The sequence below is a fragment of the Triplophysa rosa genome, linkage group LG14 (genome assembly GCF_024868665.1).
Source record: "Triplophysa rosa linkage group LG14, Trosa_1v2, whole genome shotgun sequence".
NCBI classification, from domain to species: domain Eukaryota; kingdom Metazoa; phylum Chordata; class Actinopteri; order Cypriniformes; family Nemacheilidae; genus Triplophysa; species Triplophysa rosa.
This window is the reverse complement of record NC_079903.1, coordinates 6404626-6430743: the sequence shown is the minus strand read 5'-3', so window position 1 is coordinate 6430743 and position 26118 is coordinate 6404626. Positions and strand designations below refer to the sequence as shown.

At 37.3% G+C, this 26118-nt stretch overlaps 1 protein-coding gene across 4 annotated transcripts in view; it reads right to left on the bottom strand.

Moving 5' to 3' along the window:
• mtus2b (microtubule associated tumor suppressor candidate 2b) overlaps positions 1-14941 on the bottom strand; it is a 56836-nt gene extending 41895 nt beyond the window's left edge. Inside the window, exon 1 of one of the 4 annotated variants that reach the window (XM_057351002.1) lies at positions 9556-14941. The gene's annotated coding sequence lies outside the window, so the exon portion shown is untranslated. The other 3 variants (XM_057351005.1, XM_057351003.1, XM_057351004.1) reach the window with 3 other exon arrangements.
• Between the last annotated feature and the right edge of the window lie 11177 nt (positions 14942-26118).

The following is a 26118-nucleotide window of genomic DNA, read 5'->3' as shown; positions in this document are numbered from 1 at the left end:
CCCTGAGGACATCAACCAATTGGCAAAATCAGGTCGAGCCACGGTGCACGCGCGGTACGCGGTAAAGTTGGACTTTTCCATCTCGATGCGGCACCGATGCACCTAGAAAAATGTGTGCGCTTCGCCCCCTATTTGCGATGTGACAATTTAAAATGTGAATCGGGCCTATATAGAGAGCGACGTGCGCGCTTTATTAATGCAGCAAACATCTTTAAATCATTTTGCAGTGTAGCCTATAATAATCCAACAGTTTTCGTTTATTCATATTTTTAGTTTATGTTGAATGACACTTTTTAATGAAGTGTTTTGTTGTTGGGGTACAGAGTACAGTACATTCTTTCAGCAGTCAGTTATAGGCCTAATATAGGCTATTCAAGAAGGGAGAGGGTTTAATTTGTTTTATTTAGCCTACTTGTTTTGCTCAATTCTATTTTAAGTTATAATGTATTATATTGAAAAGCAAGACAAAATATAAAAAGCACATTTTGAACATTCAGTTTATGCAATAGTGAAAAAAAAGGTAAATAGAAGAAATACGAAAGGCCATGTTCAGTGTACGGTATTCGGCCTTCGGCCAGGTGTTTCATTTTTATTCGGCTTCAGCCAAGAATTTTCTTTTCATTGCATCCCTACTTTTAATCTACTGCTGGTCAGATTTGTCTCCTGAAACTGCAGTAATTTCACGTGTCTCCTCTAGAGTTTCAGAAGCGATTTTAACAATATCACAAGCTCTGCTTAGATTTACCAGAATAAGTCTGCAATTAACAGTTTATTGTAAAGGTCCAATGTCTACATTTTGGAGGATCTATTGACAGAAATGCAACATCAACTTCCACTTCATTTATTTATATAGCACATTAAATGCAAAGTTTTGCCCAAAGTGCTTCACAAAAATTAAACCCAATAGTACAATAAAAACACATACAACCAACATAAAAGGGACAGCCATAAAAACAGATCACAGCCATAAAACAAATCACACAATCTCTACTTCGAAGGCCAGGCTGAAAAAATGAGTTTTCAGCTGGGATTTAAAAACCGATGGGGCCTGCCGAATGTACAGGGGAAGGTTGTTCCATAGTCGGGGCCCTACTACTGAGAAAGCTCGGTCTCGGTCTGAACTCTCTGTAAGTCGCTTTGGATAAAAGTGTCTGCTAAATGACAAAATGTAAATGTAATTAAAAACCTCACCACTAGATGCCGCTAAATTTCATACACTGGACCTTTAATACAATCTCAAACATTTTCATCAATTTCTTCGAAGACCAAATTTTCCAAACTGTGCTAACTGTAGGCCTATTGTGTCATTTCATAGTCTCCGATACAATTCAAGAAGAAGCACTAAAGTTACAAAAAATATTAGTGTTTATGAAAAATCAGGTAGTCTCCCAAGCTATAACGAAACAACATTAGCATTACAACTTTTATCTGTTTCTGTATATATATCGCCATTGGAAAAAATAAACTGCCTTACACTACTGATAGTGACTTATTTTATCCAGAACATTGTGCTTTAACACAATCATTGAAAAAGCCACTGTAGTGACTAAGTGTCACAGGCTCACAGTCTGCATGAGGGTTTGTCAGACACATGTGAGGAGAAACATCACTGACAGATCTGCAGATCACAGTTTTTAGCAATGCATGATTTCAGGAAGAGATGTCTAAAGAAAACCCCTGCTTTAGATGACTTGTGACTGATCCATATTTATGCTAAAAAAATACTGTGTTGTGATGTCACCATCTAACAAATATGCGGAATATAATTGTGATCTTTCTTTAGCAGATGGGTGATTCTCACAAAATCTTGGTTTCAAGATGTCAAACATGATTTTCTTAAAAACACTTGCATCAGCTCTTTATATTCATTTAGAACAAGATATGACATGTTTAAAGGCATGCCGCCAAGAACTTGGGTTTTATATTTGACAGTGGTCTAAAGTTGGATAGGAAAATCAATGCCACTGTGAGTTCTGGTTTTTATCATCTCCGAAGATTGGCTAAACTGAAAGCTGTACTGAGTAGGAAGAACTTTGAGACTTTGATCCATGCCTTCATTTCCTCGCAGCTTGATTATTGTACTCCGCTTTATTATGGGCTGCCTGTGTCTGCTGTACATCGACTTCAGCTGGTTCAAAATCGCAAACGGGTTCACACCACACCAATCTTATGACCATTACATTGGCTACCAATCCAATATCGTATTGAATTGTATATTTTGCTTTTTGTTTTTAAAGCTGTAAACAATCTTGCTCCGCAGTACCTCTCAGAGTTGATCAATGCTCATAATCCAGCCAGATCACTCAGATCACAGACTTCTCTAATGCTAGACTACGAGGGAGGGGTGATAGAGTCTTCTCCGAGGCACTGGAACAATCTGCCAGCATCTATTAAAGCTCCCTCAACTGTGCCACAGTTTAAAAGTTTGTTAAAAACTCATCTTTTCACTCGTGCTTTTCTTGATCTGTGATTTGTTCTTTTTCTTTTTTAATGTAAATCTATTTTAATTTTGTGATTACAGTAGGTCTATGAAAGTTGTACAGCGCCTTGGTTGACGCAAGTTGTTTTAAGAGTGCTTTATAAATGAATTGAAATTAATTTAAAAACTTTTGCTGACAGTTTAACACAATTTAAAAATAACTTTTTTTTTTTACAAAAAAAGGCCTTAAAAATTCTCATTCCTTTAACCAATTAAAACTGTCAATCTCATAGCATGTTTAGCTAAAACAAGCGAAGCCATGATGCCTATTAATCATAAAACATTAATGAAATATATTTTAGTAGAATATTATACATGTAATATGTATTTGAATTGCACAGCAGTATTGAGTACATGCAATTAATGAGACATCTATACATACACATATAAACTGGATTTATTTTACGTTGAACCACATAACAGCACAAAATTCTCTACAGTTTGTTATAAGAATAAACCTTCTTGAAAAAGTGTCCTTTGTTTTATTCAGAATAATACAGAATGCTTTTAGCTAAAGTATAAGAAAGTAAAAGGTGCAAGATTCTTCTTTTCATGCTTCTTTTCATAGCATTGTTTTTCTATATTCGTAAAATTAGTATTAGATTTCTTTTCTTTTGCTTTCTTTCGTTTTTGAGCACCGCTTTGATATGTGCACTTCATTGCGTATATCTCGAGTAAATGATTTTACCGCTTGTAGCCACTAGGGGGCCCCCAAGCTTGCGGGGCCCTATCCATTTGCGTGGTTTGCGTGGTGGTTAACAACGCTAATGTACACAGCGTGAAAAGAGAATATTACACTTTTAACTAGAAAATTATAAAGTAATTTGTATTAGTACTAGAAGATGTGTTTCTTCAGATAAAATCAAACTTAATGTAAATATCTTTGTGTGCGTTTAAACAGTCTTTAAAAAACGTTACGGAGAATGAGAATATCAGTCCTGGACATACTCTCCACTATTTCTTCATTTTTATTATTCATGAATATTCTGTCATTTTTGTAATTTGAGAACTAGATCTAGTAGAACATACAACTGTTTTTTTTCCAGAATATTTTAATTTTACCCTGTTTAAATTATAACATATAATGCACTACTATGGTTATGAGAATTTCAGCAGAAAAATGTGCTATTTGCTAACAATTAGTTAATGATTTAGCTAACATGAACTAACAGTGAACAATACTTCTACAGCATTTATTAATATTAATTCATGTTAATTTCAGCATTTACTAATACATTATTAAAATCAAACGTTGTCACTGTTAACGTTAGTTAATGCACCATGAACTAACATGAATCATTGTATTGACATGAACTAACATTAACAAGGATTAATAAATGCTGAAAAACTCAATTGTTCATTGTTAGGTAATGTGAGATCATGCATTTACTACTGTTAACTAATAGCACCTTATTGTAAAGTGTTACCAAAAAAGCAATAACATACATAATTAATTAATTTCTATGTCAAAATTATGTTTTGTCCAAGGTAGAGAACACAATTATCTTTATTAAGATAATTTGTTACAGAAATGTTTTATAATTCAAATCTTTACTGCCATGATGTTTCAGTGGTTTCGTGAGAATCACCCAGATATTGTTTTCTAAAGCATCATATAATGAAAGTTGTCTTAAGATGAACAAGAGGGCATATTTTCTCGAACCCTCTAAACACTGCTTACACGTACACACAAACACACATATACACACAAACACACAATGTATTTGACCTACTTATAGGAGGGTTCAGAAGCACTCAAGTAAAAATGTTCAAAAACCTCACAGCGCAACACCAGGGAGATATTATAAAAACAGGTCAAAACATGAATGACTCAAAAGCAGGATACTTAAAATGATCTTTTTTTCAATCTTCTACCAAGATTAAATCCAGACATGCATGTGATAAATATTTCACACAGGCTTTGATTTAGCCTTGACTACAATTCATTAAAGAATGATTTCTTTGCGTCTGACCCAAGCAGATGTTTCAAGTACTCAGCGCCCCTTTAAACATTTAATCATTCACAACACACCTGTGGATTAAATAAACTACAACCCCATCAATGACAAACTCACAGCAGGTGTGAAACTAAGCACAAGTACACTAACAACATCCGGAAGCTTCGAGATACAACATTATTAGTTAACATTATTTTTCATTCATGCATTTGGCAGATGCTTTTATCCAAAGCGACTTACATTGCATTGAATTATACATTTGTTTCTGACCCCTGGGATTGAACCCTTGACCTTGGCATTGCTAGTGCCATGCTCTAACCACTGAGCCACAGGAAAGCAATACAGATACATGATCAAGAAGGTCTGTGGACAACATGGATTTTCACGATTCTGTCTGTGTTTTCCCCATTAGTTTGAACTTTGTTTGATTCTTTGGAGTTGGTGTTTTGTTCGGTGTCCTTTGGATTATTTAAATTCCTTGTTTTTTTGTTCTTTTATTATTTTGTACTTTGTCTTTTTAATAAATATCTTTACTGCACGTGCATGTATCCGCTGCCTCACCAGCCTTTTCGTTATTCATAACTCATGTATTGACTCGATCAGCAGGAGCGAGGATCTCTCACGCCTGATGACCGGCGAGCTAGTGAACAGATGAGAGCACAGCCATGGCTTTTTCTCATGCACTGTTCTTGTGAGCATAGCTGATGAACTCCTGCTCATCGCTGTAGAGCAGTGGTTCTCAAACTTTTTCGTTGTAAGGCCCCCTTTGTGTTAAGTGCATCGCTTTGCGGCCCCCCATATAAAGACGTATAATCTTAAACTTAGAATTTTAATTAAACCAAAAACATTCAGTTATACAATGCTGGAACCTCAATTCTTTTGGTTGGTGGTGTCATTTTTCTGATGTTTGATTGCATAAAATCTTTGATAAATTTCTATATTTCATAAAATGCCACAAAATTTGTGGCCCCCTGGATCCATCTTGGGGCCACGGCCCCCAGTTTGAGAACCACTGCTGTAGAGCATCTCAACAGATCACAGTATAAAACAAACTCTTAACCTTCTGAATACCAGTTCGGATCTTAAACCACCATTTCACACACTATTCTCATATGAACATTTCACACATTTTGTAATGCTACTTAGACCTTAAAGAGATAGTTCACCTAAATATAAAAATTCTGTCATCATTTACTCACCCCTTTGTCATTTCAAACCTGTATGACTTTCTTCAGCACAACACGAAAGAAGATATTTTGAAGAATGTTTGTAACTGGCTGTTTGTAACTTTGTATACAATAGTATGCTATTTATAATAGTGCTTTTTGGTTACCAACTTTCTTCAAAATATCTTCTTTTGTGTTCTGCGGAAGAAAGTCATACAGGTTTGAAATGACAAAAGGGTGAGTAAATGATGACAGAATTTTCATTTTTGGGTGAAATATCATTTCAACATCCTCAGACCAATGGAAAAAGACTATACACACAGATCTCTCTATATAACAGTATTATTAATAATAATAACATTAAAATACCAATGCCTGATGCAACAAAAATAGTTACTGGCAAATCAATCATGTAAACATTTTATGATTCAATAAAGAAAAATAACAAAGTTTGGTATGTTTGTATAATATTATCCATCATGTTGAATTTTGAAATCAAAGCAAAACAGCTTGTACAAACAACCAGAGTATGTGCTGTAATATTGGCTTCTGTTTGAAGGCATTACCCCAGAGGCCACCATGTGGATGCAAAGAGTGCCATTATGTCTAAAGAGGATTCTGAATTCTGATCCAAATAAACAGCCTGCTCCAGCATCTCTCTACTGCCACTGTCCAATGTCTCGGTCTCCAGTGAACAAATTCATTCAAACCTTCTACAACTAAAGGCTTACAAAAATCCAGACATTTCCTGCCATATACTGTTACCTTTACCCGTATTTTTGGACGCAGAGTTAGACTCTAGTGACTTAAACCGGGGGTTCCGACCCCTACCCTAAACCCCTGGTTTAAGTCAGAGGGGGGTCGCAAGGCCGTGAGGGTGGGATCGCAAGATGATTTCCATAAATAGTTTTTTTTAATTAGGAATAGCGTATTTAATCAATAAGTGTAACAAAACATAAATATATGAGTTAAGTTAAAAATAAAACCATGCAAATAATAAGCCATCAGCCTCTGGAATTTCCTTCCCCTCGATCGTGACCCTAGAGGTGATAACGTCACATTAATGACTTTAGCAACCGCATTAGGTGCAGCAAGTCAATCTACAGCACCACGTTAAACATTCCCATATGTGCACGTAGATTATTTTTCAGGCTTTAAATTTAGGATATTTTTATTTGTCGAAATGAAACGTTGGTTAATATCGACCAAAGACAACGCAGGGAGGCCAGCGGAGGAGCAGAGAAGTGCCGCAGTCAGAAAGGCGATCGTCCTCAGGTAGGCTATGAAAAGAGGCCGGTGTTGTATCAAAATCCTACTCCCCTGTTTTCCCCTACGAAGGTTAGGGTGAGGATTAGGTGTGGGGGCGGGATTTAGAGATAGGGACCAATCAAAAAGCAGCATCCTAAGTGAATGAACCAATCAGAAGTAGGGAATTCGTAATCTCAGGGGGAGTAGAATTTCGGTACAACACCGGCTTTTGCATAAAGAGGACATCCATCAGCACTCGAATCAGTTTGATGAAATTTGACCATCTGTATTAATAGTTCATGGTTTATGTATAACAACAAGTAAAATAATGAGTAAATAACTATAAAGTTATTTTATGTTAGATTGTGTTCTTTTGTATTATCATTAAGCGCGTGTTTGGAAAGACCTAATAAGTGCATGTGCGCAGTTGTGCGCAATGTTTGTATACTTTACCCACCTCTGAGGATAGTGGGGGTCTCGATTCCCTGGCACTGTTACTTTGGGGGTCGCGGGCTGAAAGGTTTACCCTAGAAAGTGCTAAAAACACCTTAACAACCATATACAGTAGCAACCACCCAAGAGTTTTTGCACAACAGTCACATTTTCTTCTGAAATAATTAAAGACACCATCAGTGCACTATATTTTCCCATCTGCTGTAGGTCACATTCAACAAATACACAACTGTTTATAAAACAAGTTTTAACTTGTGTGTGCTGCGTCAAACATCAGTTAACTTTTTTTGTGAAAGTGGCAAATTCGAGAACAAACGAAGAACATTTTACATGAATAAGTGAATGTACATCCACAGTGAATGCAACGCCTACCATAAAACTCCATACAAATGAGTAACTCAGCAGTGTTACGACTGTAACACCAAACGCTGACTAGACTTGAGAGATTATTGACATATGGTAAGGAAGGGCAGACCGTCCTTTTGACTGATGCAATTTCTGTTCTAGACATTGAGTATAAATAAAACACTTACAGCTTGTTCCTCCAGGCGTCAGCATGCAACCCGTGCCCAACGGCCATGACAGATTGTTTCTGTTAATGCTTCCTCTTTGTTTTTCCTCTTTCACTACACTGTAACATGTTCAGAGTGATATTGACAGTACTGCTGCCAGCCTCAGGACGTTAAAGAGACGCGTTGCCGTCTGTCATTAAGATGCATGAAATTCCTCTCATATCCCATGATGCATTCAGAGCATGTCCACTGCACCTGTTCACTAATCAAACCAGCTAACCTATAGAAGAGAGCTGGATTAGTGAAACATCTTACATCTGTCTTTCTTTACATGTGTAAGTGTGTGTGTGTAGACCACTCTCTTTTGTAACACCTCCTGTTCTCAAGCGCCTCACCCTCTTATCTCCAAATGGAAGCAGCGATTACTCCTCTCAAAGCTGGTGCGCTGCTGATGAAATATTAACATCCAAATGAAACCGTAAACCACACCCCCTTTCCTTCACAAGAGCCAACCCCTCATCAGCTTTGTGTGAGGAGAAAAGCCCTCAAACAAAAGCAATGACAACCACTCAGAGACTCTTAACTTTAAATAGGTGTGACATCACAAATCACTCTCAGTATTACAGTTTGACATAAATCCTGCTTCAAATGTGTCTATAAGTTATGAGATTTAAGATTTCCACACAGATGTTAAAACCCAAGCTGCATCTAGGGGCTAAAACATTCGAGAGAATCATAGAGATCTTCTGACTTGGACCAGTGACCAACCAGCCAAAGCACTCTAGCAACCACTTAGCAACGCCCTAGCAACAGTCAAGCATTGCTGTAGCAGGTCTTTACCGTTCGGAAATGTTAAAATAAAAATACTATCATTTGCTACAAGCGTCTCCCTTTCTAGATCATACATTTGCAAAATAATACAATATAAATGATAGATTCATACAATTTTCTCAAAGCATACAATTTATTTGTCAACATAAATGTTCTTTAGTGCTCAGATCCTAAACTTGATACAATTTTTAAACAAAAATAAGCATAAAAGCACATCATATTTCGTGGCTTTTCCTGTTTAAGTATATGTTTGGTGCTGTTTTAGGGAAACTTAGATTATCTGATGACAGTATCATAACAGCTGACTCAGAAGAGATAAAAACAGTCGTCTTTGGCATTCTTCAATGTCGTAGAGTACACAGAGTCGATTACGTGGAATGTGGCCAATATGCAGCAAAACACTGTGTAATGAAAAATGTTTGGAAATGCAATAAAATAATAAAAAACAAACATAAAAATCATGGCAATGTCAATAAATAATGTTTATTTTTAGAACCATTAATAAAGATAGTTTGATGTTATACTATTTATGTATTATATTACTAAATTACCATTATTATTGTTAATGATGCTAATAAGACTTACTGTTTTAACAATAAACGTTGTTCTGACAAACACATGCATACAAATCACAAATCGAGAATATATGAAAACACAAGACACTACACATCCACATCCATAAATAATACAAGATCTCTCAATTTTTTGTAGGCTATCAGTTCATGCATGCACATGCTTGTAGAAAGACACAATCAAGAGATCGCGCATAAACAGCATGTGATATAATCACACGTTCCCTTCTGGTGCAGATACACATGACAGCAGGTGGATGTGATGCTCTGTGCGCCATCACATGTATCAGCCGCATACACACTCACACACACACACGCACACACACACACACTGACCTGCAGATCCTCGGCATCCGCGATTTAAGATGAGGATGATCGTGCCCGTTATTCCGGCCGGCATCATCGGCTCGAGTGTAAAATCAGCCTGGAGGATAAGCGGACATGCAACAGCGAGGCAGACGTGCACCACGGGATGCTGATCGCAGGAATGAATGGTGTGTGAAATGAAGTGTCGAATTATGGCTGTGTCACAAAACAAGTTATCTGACTCACTAGATACAATTGATGCGTACAAATGCTGTGTGTGTGTGCGCGCGCGCGCGCGCGAGAATATTTCGTTCAGGCAGCAATAAAAAAACATCGCAGATGTCTTAAAATGCTGTTGACTCGAAACGCGATTATGATGGCTAGAGTGCTGTCTAGGTATAAAGCTGACTAGGTTTTGACACGCAGCCTGTGTGCTGTGCTAAATTTATCGACCGCCACCCACAGGCCGGCCAAGCAACGTGACTTAAGTGCATGTTCATAGCAGTAAATTGAGATTTTGTGAATTTAAAGTCTAATATAAAATGATTATAAATATCTAATTGGCTGGGTTTACACTGGCAACAAGGATTTTCTCAAATCATTGTCAATAAATAGGCCTAACAGTGTGACATTACAGACACTAAAAAATAACCTAAAATGTTCTTTAAAAAAAATAAAACCCCAGTTTTTGATATGTAGATCTAATACGATGATAAATGAATAGGCCTACGTTAAAAAAAAAACGTTTGAAACTACATAACGGGAGATTGGGGATGGAGAGTGGCGCCCTCTAGTGATATTACTGTTGTGCATTTACATATTAGGCTTGTTCGACTTGATTCGGCGACGCAAGATCCGACAGTCGGATGACATCGAAGTACCGCGAAAGCGAAACATTTTATGGTTTGTCGAATCGCTCTCGCGGTACTTTGATGTCACCCGCCTGTCGGATCTTGCGGTGCCCTATCAAGTCGAACAAGCATACAGTGTCGCGCAGTCACCTGAAAACACAACAGAAAACCTACACCTTAACTTAATAGTTTATGTTAAACGACTACATTATGTTCTTCTACTTACGATAATTGTTTATTTTTTGTTTAGTTTATTTATCTTAATCGTGTCAATAGGTAAATATAGGTTAAATTACAGTTCTGAATAAAAGCACGTGTGGTGATTTAAACAGAGTTTAAGAAGCCTGGAGGCAGGTCACATAATTAATCAAAATAAATATTAAATATACCAAAATAATATGTTTATCTTCAGTTGTGGTCTCTAGGTTATTAAAAAGTTCAATAAAAATAAACCGGGTGCAACAGGGCAAAACTGAAAATTGTTTCATTCAAATGAAAATTATGTCCTCAGTTACTCACCCTTATGTAATTTCATAACCATGTATAATTTACTTTGTTCTGATGAACACAGAGAAAGATATTAGGAAGAATGTTAGTAATTTTCAGATCCGGGACTAGTAGGAAGAATTAAATGGTGCCCGAGAACTGTTTTCCTAAAGTCTTCAAAATAACTCATTATGTGTTCAACAGAACAAAAAAATACAATATTTGTATAACTAACATTCTTCTAAATATCTTTCTCTGTGTTCATTGGATCAAAGAAATGTATACAGGTTTGAAACAACCTGAGGGTGAGTAAATGATGACAGATTTTTCATTTTTGGATGAACTATCCCTTTACCTAAAACTAAACTGAACTAAAAAACAATTAGTTCCAGGTGTTCTCATTAGCCTCCAACATTTACTTTTTTTGGTGGTTTAATTATACTACTCATAAACTACTATTTTGGAAGTTAATAAATTGTTAATGGTCTCATTTCTTTTTTATGATCTCTTTTCTGGCAAAAGAAGATACAACAATGGAGGTATAGCAAAAGGTATATTCTTGTCTTTGGAGGCTCAAAATACCAACAGCACTAAAATCTCCCCTCTAATGGCAAAGAGAAGTCATTCATGCCCATCCTTCATTAAAGTACAGTTTCTACAAACATTCAAACACTTTAAAGTCAAGACAGTTTGTTTAACTCATTGATGTGGACCAGATGTTCTGAAAGGAGGGACCTGTTTTCTAAAGGACCAAAAGTCATGATGATTCCTCCTAAAAATACAGGAAACAGTACTTTAGAGACAGTTTCTACAAATATTCAAACACTTTAAAAAGTTTAAACATTTTGTTTAACTCATTGAGGTGGACCAGATGTTCTAAAAGGGGGGGGGGGGCTGTTGTCTAAGGATCATGTCTAAAGGAGTCAGGATGATTGTGCCTAAAAATACAAGAAACAGTATTTTAAATACAGTTTCTGCAAACATTTGAGCACTTATAAGTCAAGACATTTTATTTAACTCACTGACAAGCTGGAGCTACACGAACTGGTGTCACAGGGGGCTGCTGTTTTTTAACACAACTTGAGGGAGAAGGTGGACACCTAAAAATACAATACAACGTACTTTACAAACCAGTGGCGGAGCCAGAAGGGGGTCCAAGGTGGCACTGAACAACCCTGACACCCAATTGGCCACCCTGGGTGTCACCCCAAAATTTGATTACTCTGTTTAGAACGTAAAAAAGTTGTTGTGTGATGGATTGTACAGCGCGAGATCTGAGATTTTTTTAAAGATAAAAAAGAAGCAAATGGATTGCTGCAATTTGCTAAACAAATGGAACATTAAAATGCACTCGCTTGCTAGCCATTTCAAGATAGGAAAAACCCAGGTACCTTGTTTTTGTTGAACCATACCATTATAGTGTTATCTACATACTTTCTAACGTTACACCTTTATGTTGTGTAAACAAAGTTTTCTAACCTTAGATGAATATAAACAGTCTTGGGAGAGTTCCCCTATTTTTTATCATTCTAAGCAGGTGTTCTTCAAACAACTTTAGAAATACACACGAAGGAAGCATCATATTTTAAATAAGTTTCACTCTAGCCTTGGGTTTAGGATTCCTAAACATTTTCATTGTGCAAGTTAATGTTAGGCTCTATTAATAGATTTCACCTATAGTATCTGTTCCCAGCATACATTGTTTACATCAGGGTCGGAAATTAACAGAGGCTTCGTAAAAAAAATGACAACAACAAAAACGAGCTACGACAGTCGCAATCTAAATAAGAATAGGTGAAAATGAACGAATGTGGATGACAGCATTTTTGCTCTGCTTCACTTTTGAGCATGACAGCCAATCAAGTTCATGGTATGAATATACTGGCCAATCAGAGGTGTTTAAATGATTCACAGGTGAAGAAGAGCTGTGCTGAAGTGCTCCACGCTCACAAAGTTTATCATTAACAACCGCGTACAGATACGATGTAAGAAAGAGATTCATTAGAGTAGTCAGGCTCTTTACTGTATAACCCGAAGCCATTCAGTGTTTTAGTGATGTTGGATGTTCTTTGTTTGTTTTCTATATATTTCCCGTATGAATAACAGACTTTTATGTTCCTTAGAGAATCAAAACAGCAATAAAATAATTAATAAACGCGTCTCAGCTTGTTTTGTAGCATGTAAAACGCTAATTAAAATTCTAATATCTGAAAGTAATAATCAAGATGACAACATCAAGAGCAATAATCAGCATCAATGATTTTGTTTTAATCTTGCAGTCCTATGGAATGAGTATATTTTTTATATTTATAACATCTGATATGCTGCCGTTTTCAACATTTTCATCATTTATATTTTATAATTTATTTCATCTTCATACATTTAGAATTACATTAATATCATTACGTTGTGCAATTGTTTTGTATACATTTTTTTTAAACTATGGGAAGTAAATTATCACTTGTACCTCTAATCTGCAATCCTATTATTTATTTATTTATAATTCGATGCCAGGGGCCCGTTTCAGAAAGGAGGTTTAGTGAAAACTGAGTAAATTAACCCTGAAATGAGGGAAACTCTGGGTTTTCCATTTCAGAATGTGAGGTAAGTCAAACCAGAAAAAGCTGGGTAACTCAAGCCCGTTTCTAAAGGAGAGGTAACTTATACTCAGATTCAGTAACCATAGTAACTTACTCTGTGAACCTAACCTGGTCGGGAGCAGGTTTTCTTTGGTAAACACAGAGTTTCTTTCAATCTCCTCCCCCTAAAGCACAAGTGGTTTACCTCATTCATTCATTCATTCATGACACACATTTTGATCACACAGAGACCATCTCAGTGACTAAAAGTGCTTTTATAGAGGATCCTGTATGTGAAGAGGCTGCATTCATTCATAGGGATGTACTTTGATTTCAGGAGAGGAATTTAGGACCTGAGTGGAATTTTGTCATTTCCCTGTGGATTTTTATTAAAACTGTACCATTGTTCTTTACAGTGAATTAGATATATCAAAATATATCTCATCCATCTTTATATCAATAACATCAGCCATCATGGCCGTGAATTACATCAGAGCAGATTCTTTCCCTTACATGTTCTCACAAATGTTAGTTTTCTATGGAGGATAAGAAATGACTTAATAAAGTGTGCTAATAAAGTGCATGAATAAAGAAATATAAATACAGACAAATGCAGTGATAAAGGTAATAAACAATTAATTTAGACGTGCAGCCATTCCTACCCAAAACTGCTCCGAGCAGGGTTCGAACCGACAATCACTCTGAATTTATCACGAGAGTCTGACACTAACAAGTGTCCCATACACCATGATGTCTCATAAGGCTCACTAGAGTACTCATGACGAGTGAGAGACAGATTTTTTTATTTTGGATTTATTTCTGTTGTTTCATTCATTCACTGATTAATTTGTTTGTTTATTTATTGGTACATTTATCTTTTTATCAATTTAAACTTAAGTCATTTACACATTAGTAAATCCACTGTATGCAGAGCGCCTCGCTCTCAAGCACTTTCTGCCACCATGTTGCTTTTTTTTGGTGCCGTTGCCATGGTGAACGGTAATATCGGAGCTCCATTGATCATGGCTTGTCATAGTTGTGGTGCAAGTGCTTAACTCAAGGTAAGTCTACCCAGAGTTGATAGAACTAACTCAAATCAGCTGTTCTGAAACCAAAAATTTTAAGTTTCACATCTCGGTTTTAAACAACTCAGAGTTCACATTTTAACTCTGTGTTGGTTGAACCTCCTCATTGAAACGGGCCCCAGGTCAGGGTTAAACACAAATTTTCTGTCATGGTCTGTGGACCCCCTGAAGTAGCCTTGGTCACCCCATATTTAAAACTCTAGCTCCGCCACTGATTCAAATGCTTAGAGAAACACTGAGAGAATTGGTTTAACTCACTCAAGTCCAGCAGGTGGTGCAGGTGTGGCTTTGTGGACAGATGCACTCCATCCAGCAGCCCGAATAACTCCTCAACACTACAGTCACTCTTTCAGCATGTCAAGAATGTAAAAACGTACGCTTTCCATTCATCTTATTTATTTTTTTCTCTTCAGACGCTCCAGGAGATGTACTGCACACATGGGCTCACTCCAAATGTTGAAGAGGAGATCACGGCAGAACAATCACCTAAAAATACAAGTAGTTTCCACAAACGTTCAAGCGGTGTATAAATCACAAATATTTGCTCAACTCACTTAGAGGGAGAAGCCCTTACAGAAAAGACACATAAAATTCACTTGTGCAAAAAACACATATGCAGAGGTGGGAAGTAACGCAGTACATTTACTTGAGTACTGTACTTAAGTACACTTTTTGAGTATCTGTACTTTGCTTGAGTATTATTTTTTTCTGGATACTTTTTACTGTACTTCACGACATTTGAATGACAAATATCAAAATTTTCACACCATTACATTTCTGGCACACCCTCAATCATTTCACAAGCTGCGTTACATTTGATAGGGTTCCTACGCAGTGTTCACTGCTCCCTACTCCCTGAGCACAGGATATCCGTTGAAGTGGACTTTGCTGACAAAACAACACTCAATTGGAATGCCCTGCAACGTCATCAAAGAAAGGCAACGGCACGGTTCCTCAGATTATAATAAAAATAAATATTGAATTTAAAAGAAATATACATAAACGTAACATGCATTATGTATCTAATCAATATTATCTTAACTTTTGTTTATGCTTGTATTTATTATTTGACTGATTCAGCTTTGATTATTTGAAACTCTACTGTTATGCAATACAAAAATACATTTTAATTTGGTCAACTATGTGAAAATGTGTTCTTAATCCATGGTCACATCGGTCTCATCTCGCTTTTTCCCTATGTGGTGCAGCCATAACCATTCCTGAGGTAAATAACAAACTGCTGCTGCTTACCACTTTTACATTAGTTTGTATAATAATAGCAAAATGGATGAATCCTTACACGCATATGAAAACTAAATTTTAATTGCACAATAAAATATAAATCCAAACAAATACATTAATCGTCTCAAGTGTTAAGGTCTTTGCACATACAGTCCGAAATTTTCGTATGCGTTTTTTCGTATTTGGCTCTCGTTTGTACGGTGTCTCTGAATTGTTAAAAAAGGCCACTCAAAATGCTTGATACGGATGCGAAAACACAGAAAATCGAACCCAGTCCGAATTTTTTTTATGACGGACGAAAATATCGGAGGCAGTGTGTAAATGTGATTGACACAACGCGAGGTCGTATTTATTTTTAAACGTGCAGAAATTTCGGACGCAAATTTCGGACTCGATGTGCAATGGGCTTTAGCCTACATAATAACAATACTACAAAAAGTAAAATAACATATTTACGTGAAGCAAATGTTGTATTTTATATAATTAACAATAATGAAATAAACTTTCACAATGTAGAAAAGGCATACGTTATGGTGATCTCACAATCTCTCGTCCGTTGCTTTTCTGACTGGTGACGCAATGGCAGTTGGGTGCTGCTGTTGCCTTTCCACTTCCGGCGAAGTGATGCATCGTAGTGGTGGGCGATACTGTAAAGTTTAGTATCGATCCGATACCAAGTAAATGCAGGGCCAGTATTGCCGATTTCGATACCGATACTGTTGGACTTTTGAGGCAGTCCTGCATGTTCAAAAATTTGTACAGAGACGTTCTTCAAAATCGATTAGAAGTTTATTATCAGATGTAAAAAGGGGTAACAAAGCTTTGGGTTGCCAGACGACCTCCTCACTCCACCTCAAGCCAACAACCCAAATTATTCAAAAACACATATATTTATTTGGTATGTGACGTCCTTCGCATCTTCTGACTCCTCCCCTGCCTTGTAAGGAGTGCTGCTCTCTCTCCACCAATCACCATGCATATCTGCAAAACATCTTTTTTGCACGACACATGTTTTGCAACGTGTGGTCAGTTGCTAATAAAGAGGAAGTATCGTCTAGAGACAGTTTCATATTGCAAAACAACATGTCAAAATACTTTCAGTAAAAAACTCAATCATCTAATGCTTTTAATTATGCAGCATTGTTTCTTAATCCTATGATTCAATAAGACACATCAAAACTCATGATTATACTTAAAACATATGCATTGGATTAATTCATATCATCCCTTCCTTATGAGACTCTTTGAGTGTGTGTGTTGTTAGTTAAAACTTTGTCAAAACGAGCTGTTCTATTTCTGCAAGCTTGTTCCTCTTTTTTTGTGGTTTCGCTCTGCTTGTCACTGTTCTGTTTTTATCACAGCACTTTCCACTGAGTAAAACAGCAATCAAACACATTAAAAGCACACAGCTTAATGATTTAATGAAAGAAAACACTTATTGATTATATTGGTAATTAAATCATACTTCTAACTGAATAATATTTCCACAATTCCCTCTCTTGACCTCGTAAGAGGTCACACATCATCCTCTTCATGTTCCATGAGATCTCCTGATAACAAGGGCATACTGTATGGGGGTGGAGATTCTTTCTTTTCAATAGCTGTAACAATTAATCTATTTCACAGTGATCTAATACAGGGAATACAACAACATCCACAGGTAATTAATATGGCTAGGAAAACTCCAATCGATACTACAATGGACATCACCACTGCTTTCCATTTCCCCAAGTTTGCATCTAGCCAATCTCCTATTGGGTTATCTACTCCAGAATGCTCTTTCATTTCTTTGGACAGTGTTTTCAACCCTTCCAATGCTCTGGTGACTGATCCATCTGGGGCTGTATTGTTGTGAATATATGTACAACATAGATCTCCAAACATAAAACATACTCCCCCTTTCTCTGCTAACAACATATCTAGTGCCATACGATTTTGGACAGCCATCAGCGAGGTTTGGGCAAGTTGTTCCGCTAGGCCATCCACTGCGTCTCTAGTCATATTGGCCAATCTCATCACATTATAGTGTACATAATTTATTCTATCCACATTCTTGTTGGGCGTGACGGGGAAAAAAAACGGATACTATGGGTACGTTCTCAAATCCTGCTGCTATTTGGTCTGCTAACTTATATTCATTCGGTACACCTCTGGGGACTCCTATGGCATCAATATAAGTGGGGCTTGTTTAACTATAAATCTATACTCGATCCGGCTGCTCTCTTCCTTATGACATGCCGTCTACTTCTTCGAGTGATTCTAGCGGAACTATTGTTTCTCAATTCCACTTTTCTTTCACCTATAAGGGCTATAGGGGCTCCCAACCTCACCATAGCACACATTCCTCTCGCTACCTCAGGTATTCTGGTAAACAATCTACGATCTCCACAATAGTAATACAATCCTGCTCTGGCCCACGTCCCTATTTGTGTTCCTTTTTCTTTCACTATCTGATTTCACCAGTCACTACTTATTTCCCCTAGGTTATTTGTTGGTGAGTTACGTGTAATGTTGAAACACGTATAGTTTGCTTTCTGTGGTGTGAATGGTCCTGCTTTAGAGTGATTTGAGATGGGTGGAAATATTGCTGCCAACGTGGTACAATTTGGTGGTGATGCTTGACGTGTCAAGGCTAGCATACACCCGTAGCCCCAGGTATCGTTTGGATGCAAGGGAGCTGGTTCTATGTGTAGTTTTGGTCTTGCGTTAGCACACCCTACACAATCATCTAATCCTTGTTCTCTGGCTGTGGTGATTATCCATTCCAGCCATAAATTGTTCTCCCCATACCCTGTGGCCTTTTCTATTATGTCTTCTGGTTTCAATTTAGTATAATCAATCTCTACTACCTCATTTTTTGGATTCTTTACGGGCAATGGGGTGGCGTCGCAGTCGTGGTATTTGGTGCTTGAACTTCATTCCTTATGTTTATCTTAATCAGTCCCAATGGGTCTTTCCCACTTACACTTACTCCTAATAGGACGTATGCCACTTTATCTTTTCCTTCTTTCGATAATTGGAAGGTTTGTGTTGGCTTTATTGACACTGTTATTGGGTTCTTTCCACGTGAATAATCTCTTTGTATTGTCACCTTATTTTTTAAATCCTTTCCCCCTTTATTATATGGATATGGGTCCCATGCATCGCTAGTTGCCACTACCAGGTTCCATTCTGGGCACCACCGGACAACCTGCATATTTTGTAAGGCCTTGACCGTACCCGCTTGCCACTTTGTACAGTCTTCATTTACCACATCGTCATAGCACACATATACTTCGTACGGTCTCCAAGTGGCTTCTTTACTACCACAATTTATGACGCAACACAGGTCAAACTGGAATGAGGTGGTTGTGCCTTTTTTATAATCTAATTCAATCCCTCCATATTTTTGTAAGCATTTATCTACTGATGTTGTTGACCTCCTGTGTCTAATCCTTGGTTTGGTACTATTACCTTCTTGACTCTTCTGTATTCCGAAAATTATCCCTACGATGGTTCCTGCAATTATTCCTAATACACATAACAATTTCCAATTTTCCCACAGCTTCATCTTGTTGCTGTTGTANTTCACCCTCTCTAGTAATGTCTTATTATTATTATTATTATTTTTTTTTTTTTCAAAATCGACACTTCTTAAAACTTAATACCTTAAAACTTGTAAGAAAACACTCTTAAAAAATACACTTTTAAACCTGAAAATTGAAAAACATTGAAAACAAAAAACACAGATTAAAACTTGATTATAAGGAATAAATGGTTATTTGTATGTTCACGTCCGTGAACACTTCACTCAGAATCTTTTGCACTTTCTTGAAATCTAGCTTATCCAAGCCACACCCCAGCTGGGGTACCGAGACACTTCTTACTCTATGAGCCACACACCAATCTCTCATGTGTTTTAGGCTTTCTGTGAAACAGTCATACGTTGGTAAATCAGTGCATTGTTCTTTGGTATTAGGTGAAACACAGTCCTGTCTCTTTCCCGGGTTACTGCACACTCACCCGGTTTTTTATTTTGACACCTTTTTTTCCACTCCAAATTTCTCCTTGAACTGTTTTGCAATACCTGCCCCGTATGCACAATCAGCACTTACACAGTGAGCTAATGGTTCTGTGTGTGGGCTTGTGAAGATATCACCTGTTTTGTGTATAATTTGGAGCTGTTGGTGTTGTCCAGTGGCAATTTCAGTGTCTGTTTTACCGTACTCTCTGTATCTGTATCCTCCCTCTCTTGGACCTGAGTCCTCAGGTCCAAACCAGTGTCAGCAAGAGACCTAGAAGGGGGGTCACAAGCTACACAGGATGTTAAATGGAACCAAGTGTCTCCTTTGCCTTGGAGTTGCACACAATGTGAGGTGCGAGCTGTTACACGTAGAGGTTGAGACCAACGTGGTTCACTCCACTTTCTACGGAATGTCCTGATCCTGACCCAGTCTGTCGTGACTGGAGATGACAGTTCCTCCGGTTGTGCTGGTACAGGGTTACCTGATGGGAAAAGGTTCGAATCAAAGCTGTTAGTTAATCAAAATACACAGTATGTGACAATGGCTGCACTGTGTCCTCTCTCAACGCCGTGGTTGGTTAAGGAGAGAGCTTAAACATTCAAGTAAAAAAACAACAACACTGATACTTTTTACGTAGGCCAACTTTTAAAAGCAAGTACTTCTGCACTTTTTGTATTCACAACTTTTACTTGTAGCACATGTGATAACATGGGTTTTTACATGTGATTAGGGATGTGCCGAATGAAGCTTCTGAATCAATGAGGCTTTTTCAAAAAAATGGATCGGTGCTTCGAAGCTTTTGACACAGTGCTCTACTTCGCCATCTGGTGGTCAATAAAAATTCCTACACCAACTGTGTCACTCAGATATTTTGTTCATTGAAATGTTATTATAAGTTTTATTTGTATATTTAATATATAATTTAATAATATATAGAATTAGAACTCAAAGTAACAAAGAAAAATAAGCACATCCAGTTCTTAAGTAACATGAATAATAATTTAATATATATGAAGACTTCCAAAATTAGATTTTTTACATTTCTGTTTTTCAAAATTTTAACAAATTGTTTTTTATGGTGCATTCCACTTAATTAAACAAAATCAATTAAACTGTAGTTGGTTTAAGCCATAATAACTCGAAAAATGTGGCAATCTAACACACAAAAAAAAACATGATAAAAAAAGTTTGGAACCAAACTCATATATACAGATATATATATATATATATAATAATAATATAGTGTGAATGTGGACACAATTTTAAGTGTTTGGTTGGTGTTGGCCTTAAATCCAACATATCCTGTAAACCATAAATACAATAGATTAACCCATCAAACTAATGGATACTAAAGTACTCCGTGTTCTTAAATAGTGTAATCTATTACAACAAATAAAAATGGAATAGAATATGACTTTTCTTGCATTTTAATTACTTTATTGCTCATTTGTTAAGGGAAATAGATAGTTTTTATTGTCCCAACGGAAATTTCTTCATTATTAATATGTATTTTACCCTCTCCCCAGATGGGACAGACTGGTGCTCTGTTGTTTGAGGATCGTTGCCCAGAGCGTTTGGATGTTTGGAGCGTAAGTGACGAAGCATTGAGGATGTATTATTGGAATAAGACAAAGTTTGCTCGCATATCAGACATGACACTTTATTAGCAGTGTCGAGACTGAAGTGTTCCCACACTTGAGAACGGGGTCTCTTGCGTGCATTCTCCATTTAAAGATCAAACACACTTCTGCACGTGTAAGCTGCAGAGAACCGAGGACGGCTTTACTAAAGAAAACCAGTTTGTGGTTGAAGAAACACTTTTATACTTTTTGGGAACAGTGTTAAACCTGCAATTTACTTTTTGACAACAGACATTAACATGTCATGGTTTTAAATAGTACTTTAATTACAATACAAAATGATAAAATTATAAAATTAAATATATAATTATAACATTCCTATGGTTCAGCGCAATCGACGCGCTTTGAGTTTGATCCCTGCGTGACGTGTCAGTGAGGTAACGAAGCTTCGTTTCCTCAGGTCACTGGACAACTCATTTACCAGCAATGCTCCGGAACACTGTTTCGAGAGCACTAGTGTGTCGAAAACTTCGATACATTGTGTACGTACACTGGGGTGTCGAGCAACCCATCCCTACATGTGATACCATGGGGTTCACACAAAAGTGTTCAAAAAACTACATTTTTCACATGTGTTTTTTGCACATGTGTGAACACATGTGATCACACGTGAAACATGGAAATTGTTGAATTTGTGTCTTTTCTGTAAGGGAGGTCTGGCCGATGAATGGGCACACAACTGAGCCGGCCTCCTGTTCGAACTCTTTATGCGATTAAATAACACTTTAATTGATTTAGATGGCTTTGCGAGGCAGGGTACATATACTAAGAACATTAATAGTGTTTGTCAAATATAAGTAAAAATAGTAACTCACAGAGTCTCTGCTCCTGTTGATGGGGACTGGGTGGTGTGGGCTGGATCTTGTGGTCTGTACGGTTAGATCAACAGCATCCTCAGGATGGTATTGTCCAGTGGTGGTCAATGGATACCTCAGTTTCGGCTTCTTCGACGATATCAAGATGTTACAGGCTGAAAACAGTTGAAGGCATCAAAAGCTTCAGCAGGCTGGAAGACAGCTTGTGAATTCATCCCGAGATGGTAAACGGTCGAATCGAAGTTGCTGATGGTAAACCGTGGCAGCTGTTATAGACGGTTACATCTCACCCACATAAACAAACGTTACTGCGCATGCGCACTTTTGTGACACACACACACACACACACACACACACCCACACCACCTGAACTTCCGGTACACACCCACACCTGGGGCATGTTCAAGCATTGTATACTGTATGTAAACATGTCTTGTATTTCTTTGAAGTTGAATATAAAAAAAGCTCAAACCGGTGTCATGAGGTATTGAGTCGCCCCTCGAATTCGGTCCCCTTTAGGACCCCGAGTGATTCTATTGGGTGAAAGAACGTCTATTTGGGTACTCTTATAGCGCCTGATTGCAATTCTTACAAAATTACATTACGATTCGTTTCACTAGAACTTTGCTAAAATCACCATTAACGCATCTTACATTAAGTGATTGCTATGCTAGTATGTATATGAGGCTACAGGTAGTGGTGGCGAGATGAAGCCTCATGAAGCTTTGAAGCTTTTTAGCCAAGTGGTTCACAAAAGGGTTCATTTCTCGAGGCTTCATTTGCTCACAATACCATCTGGTGGCTAAAGAGGGTAAAACAAGCAGATATATAGCAGATATGCCATGTGGTCTGTGATACTGTATTTTGCGCCAGTTAAGGCTAAGAAATAACGGTGAAGAAAAAAATAAATTTCCACATAGACTAATCTATTTATATGAATATAATGTGTATTTTCTGGTGGTATATAATATAATTATTGTATAATATAACTGTGTAATTAACTTATTGGCTTGAAATAAATGTGCGTAAATCAAAATTTAGTCACAATAGGCAGAAGGGGCAATATTATTATATATAATATATATAATTATATTTTATATTATATATAAAACTGGAAAGTGTCTGGGTTGAATCATGTGCTTGTGTATGGTTTATATAGCTGTCAAAATGTTGCGGCAAGATTCAAAACGCTTGTCGCGAATCTTGTCGCGTGTCAATTTGTTCCGCGCATGCGCGAAACTGACGCCACTTCCGGTTAATCCAGTTTTTACTTGGCTTGAAATAAATGTGCGTAAATCAAAATTTAGTCACAATAGGCAGAAGGGGCAATATTATTATATATAATATATATAATTATATTTTATATTATATATAAAACTGGAAAGTGTCTGGGTTGAATCATGTGCTTGTGTATGGTTTATATAGCTGTCAAAATGTTGCGGCAAGATTCAAAACGCTTGTCGCGAATCTTGTCGCGTGTCAATTTGTTCCGCGCATGCGCGAAACTGACGCCACTTCCGGTTAATCCAGTTTTTACTACAGTCGACTCGATCCTTTCCGGGGTTGCTCGATTTGTACTGCGCATGTGCAACAGCGCATCCGACACTTGTCCTACTCCTCCCTCAACACTTAAACCCTCTGGGACTCTCCGTTCAGGGGTCACACTTGGCTCCTTCACGTAAACATAAATTCATTATGTAAGAAAAACAAATTTCATATTTACAAATTCAACAACCTCCCCATTGCCTTTTTCAGTGTGGGTTATTTACAGTATTATGATAATCAAAGTATTAACCACATATCAGTAAACATGAAGTAAACCTGCACGGTACTGTACTAGCCTAAATAAAACATTTTGCTGCCAGCAGGAGGCACTACTTACTTAAAAAAGGTAGTCAGTATTCACAAAAGAGATCAAATTGAGGCCCTACCTGCAAAGCATGGGTTTAGACTGGATTTTACTTCTCGATTCTGTCTCTTCAGGTGATATCAGTATGATGATTGGATCAGATCTATGTGTGTGCAATATTTATGTAAATAAACAGTTTTAACAGTCTGGCATTCTACTGTCACACTGTAGCAATGAGTGGCAGCGGAAGGCATCAAGAGATACTTCACACAGCATGTAACACAGCAAAGAAAAGTTCACTACTTCTACACTGTAAAAAATGATTTGCTCAGTAAGTCATGGTTACACATTTTTTAAATTACTTTAACTTATCAAAGTAATTTCACAGAGTTTTGTTTTATTACTTAAAAATCAAGTTCTTAAAATCAGTTTCCACTTCACTTAAATTCAAGTTTGAATTAACTTGAAAATTCCTTTTAATATGATTTACTTATAATAACATTACTGTTAAAGCTATTGTGTAAACAAGGCATACACTACTAGGGCAACAGTAAAATTTAAATTGTGTACGTTACCATAATTATACAAAATTAGGTTACACTATATATTAAGGTATATGCTACACTAATTCATCATTAACTACTTGATTATTAACATGCATATTGGTTGTATATCAGTATGTATAAAGCGAATGCCATATTCTGCACTACCTTATTCCTCCCACTCCCCAATACCTAAACCTAAAAACTACCTTATAAACAGTAATTAGGAGTTTATTGAAGCAAAAGTCGCATAGTTAATATTGAGAATATGCCTTTGTTTGCTGTTTATGAATTAATTTCATTATTGTTTTATCTACTTGTTTGCTAAAAAGGCCATTTAACAGGGTATTCATCTGACGGTCCCCATACGGCAGGGGTCGCTTTTACGCAGTTCAAGGTTGTTACCACTAGAGTCCGCAAAACGACAGCTCATTACCAATCGTGAACTGCCACACAATTGAGAGTCTGTAGTCGGGCTGCGGTAACCCAGCCTCTCCGGATTTACCCCCGTACGCGCTCGGACTGCTGACAATCCACTGCACGGATACAACGGCAGTCCAGTGGAACTGCAACTCCTGCTCGTTTAGTTTATCTGGAAATCAACGCCAGGACAGCGGTGGAAATGACGGGGATGGAAAGTGCCTGTGTACTGTTTCAACTCTCTGGAAGTTTGCGAAATTTACATGTCGAAGTACATGGATTATAATTGCGTGTATTGCCGCGCAGCTGATAGGAAACGTTATGATAGTATTCGCGACTTGCGTGTCTTGTTTAGCGTATGACAAAACCGAGTGCACTGGCGTGATTACGATTTGTTTCTACGTGCATTACTCTTGTATTACCAGACTGTAGCTTTGAAACACCTTGCACGGAGTTAAACGCAACATGGAAAACTGGAGAAACCAATGTGAATAGTGTGCAGTTACGCAATGTTGCGATACAATTGCCTGGCACTCTTAAAATTTCAGCGCGAGCATCCTGAAAACAGATTCGGATCGTATACTTTTGGACATTCAAGACTGTATCTGCTTGGAAAGAAACAAAACGATCGAAGTTTCGCGAATCTAACATTTAGATCGTCTGATGTAGATTACATTATCTTCTAAACGTTTTCCAGACGTTACATTTCGGTTATAAGAACGTCAGAATGTCCCGTTTTCTTAATTCGACACTCACGTTCTTTAACGTTCCCAAAACGTTCTTTTACGAATAACCATTGGCACTTTACTAAAACGTTCTTACAACGTACATGTTTTGCAACATTACCATTCACCTTTACTACAATTGACAAAAATGTACTGGAAACGTTCTTGCAACTTGTAAAATGTATGCGTATGTGTAACGTTTACAAAGATGTTCTTTAACGTTCTTGAAACAGATCAATAGCGGTATCTTTGTTTCTAACATTGCCTCAAAGAAGGCACAGAGTCGATCTTTAAAACTTTTAAGAGGCAACAAAAGGTCATGGGAGAGGCAGCTCCGACCCAGGCGACCCCAAGT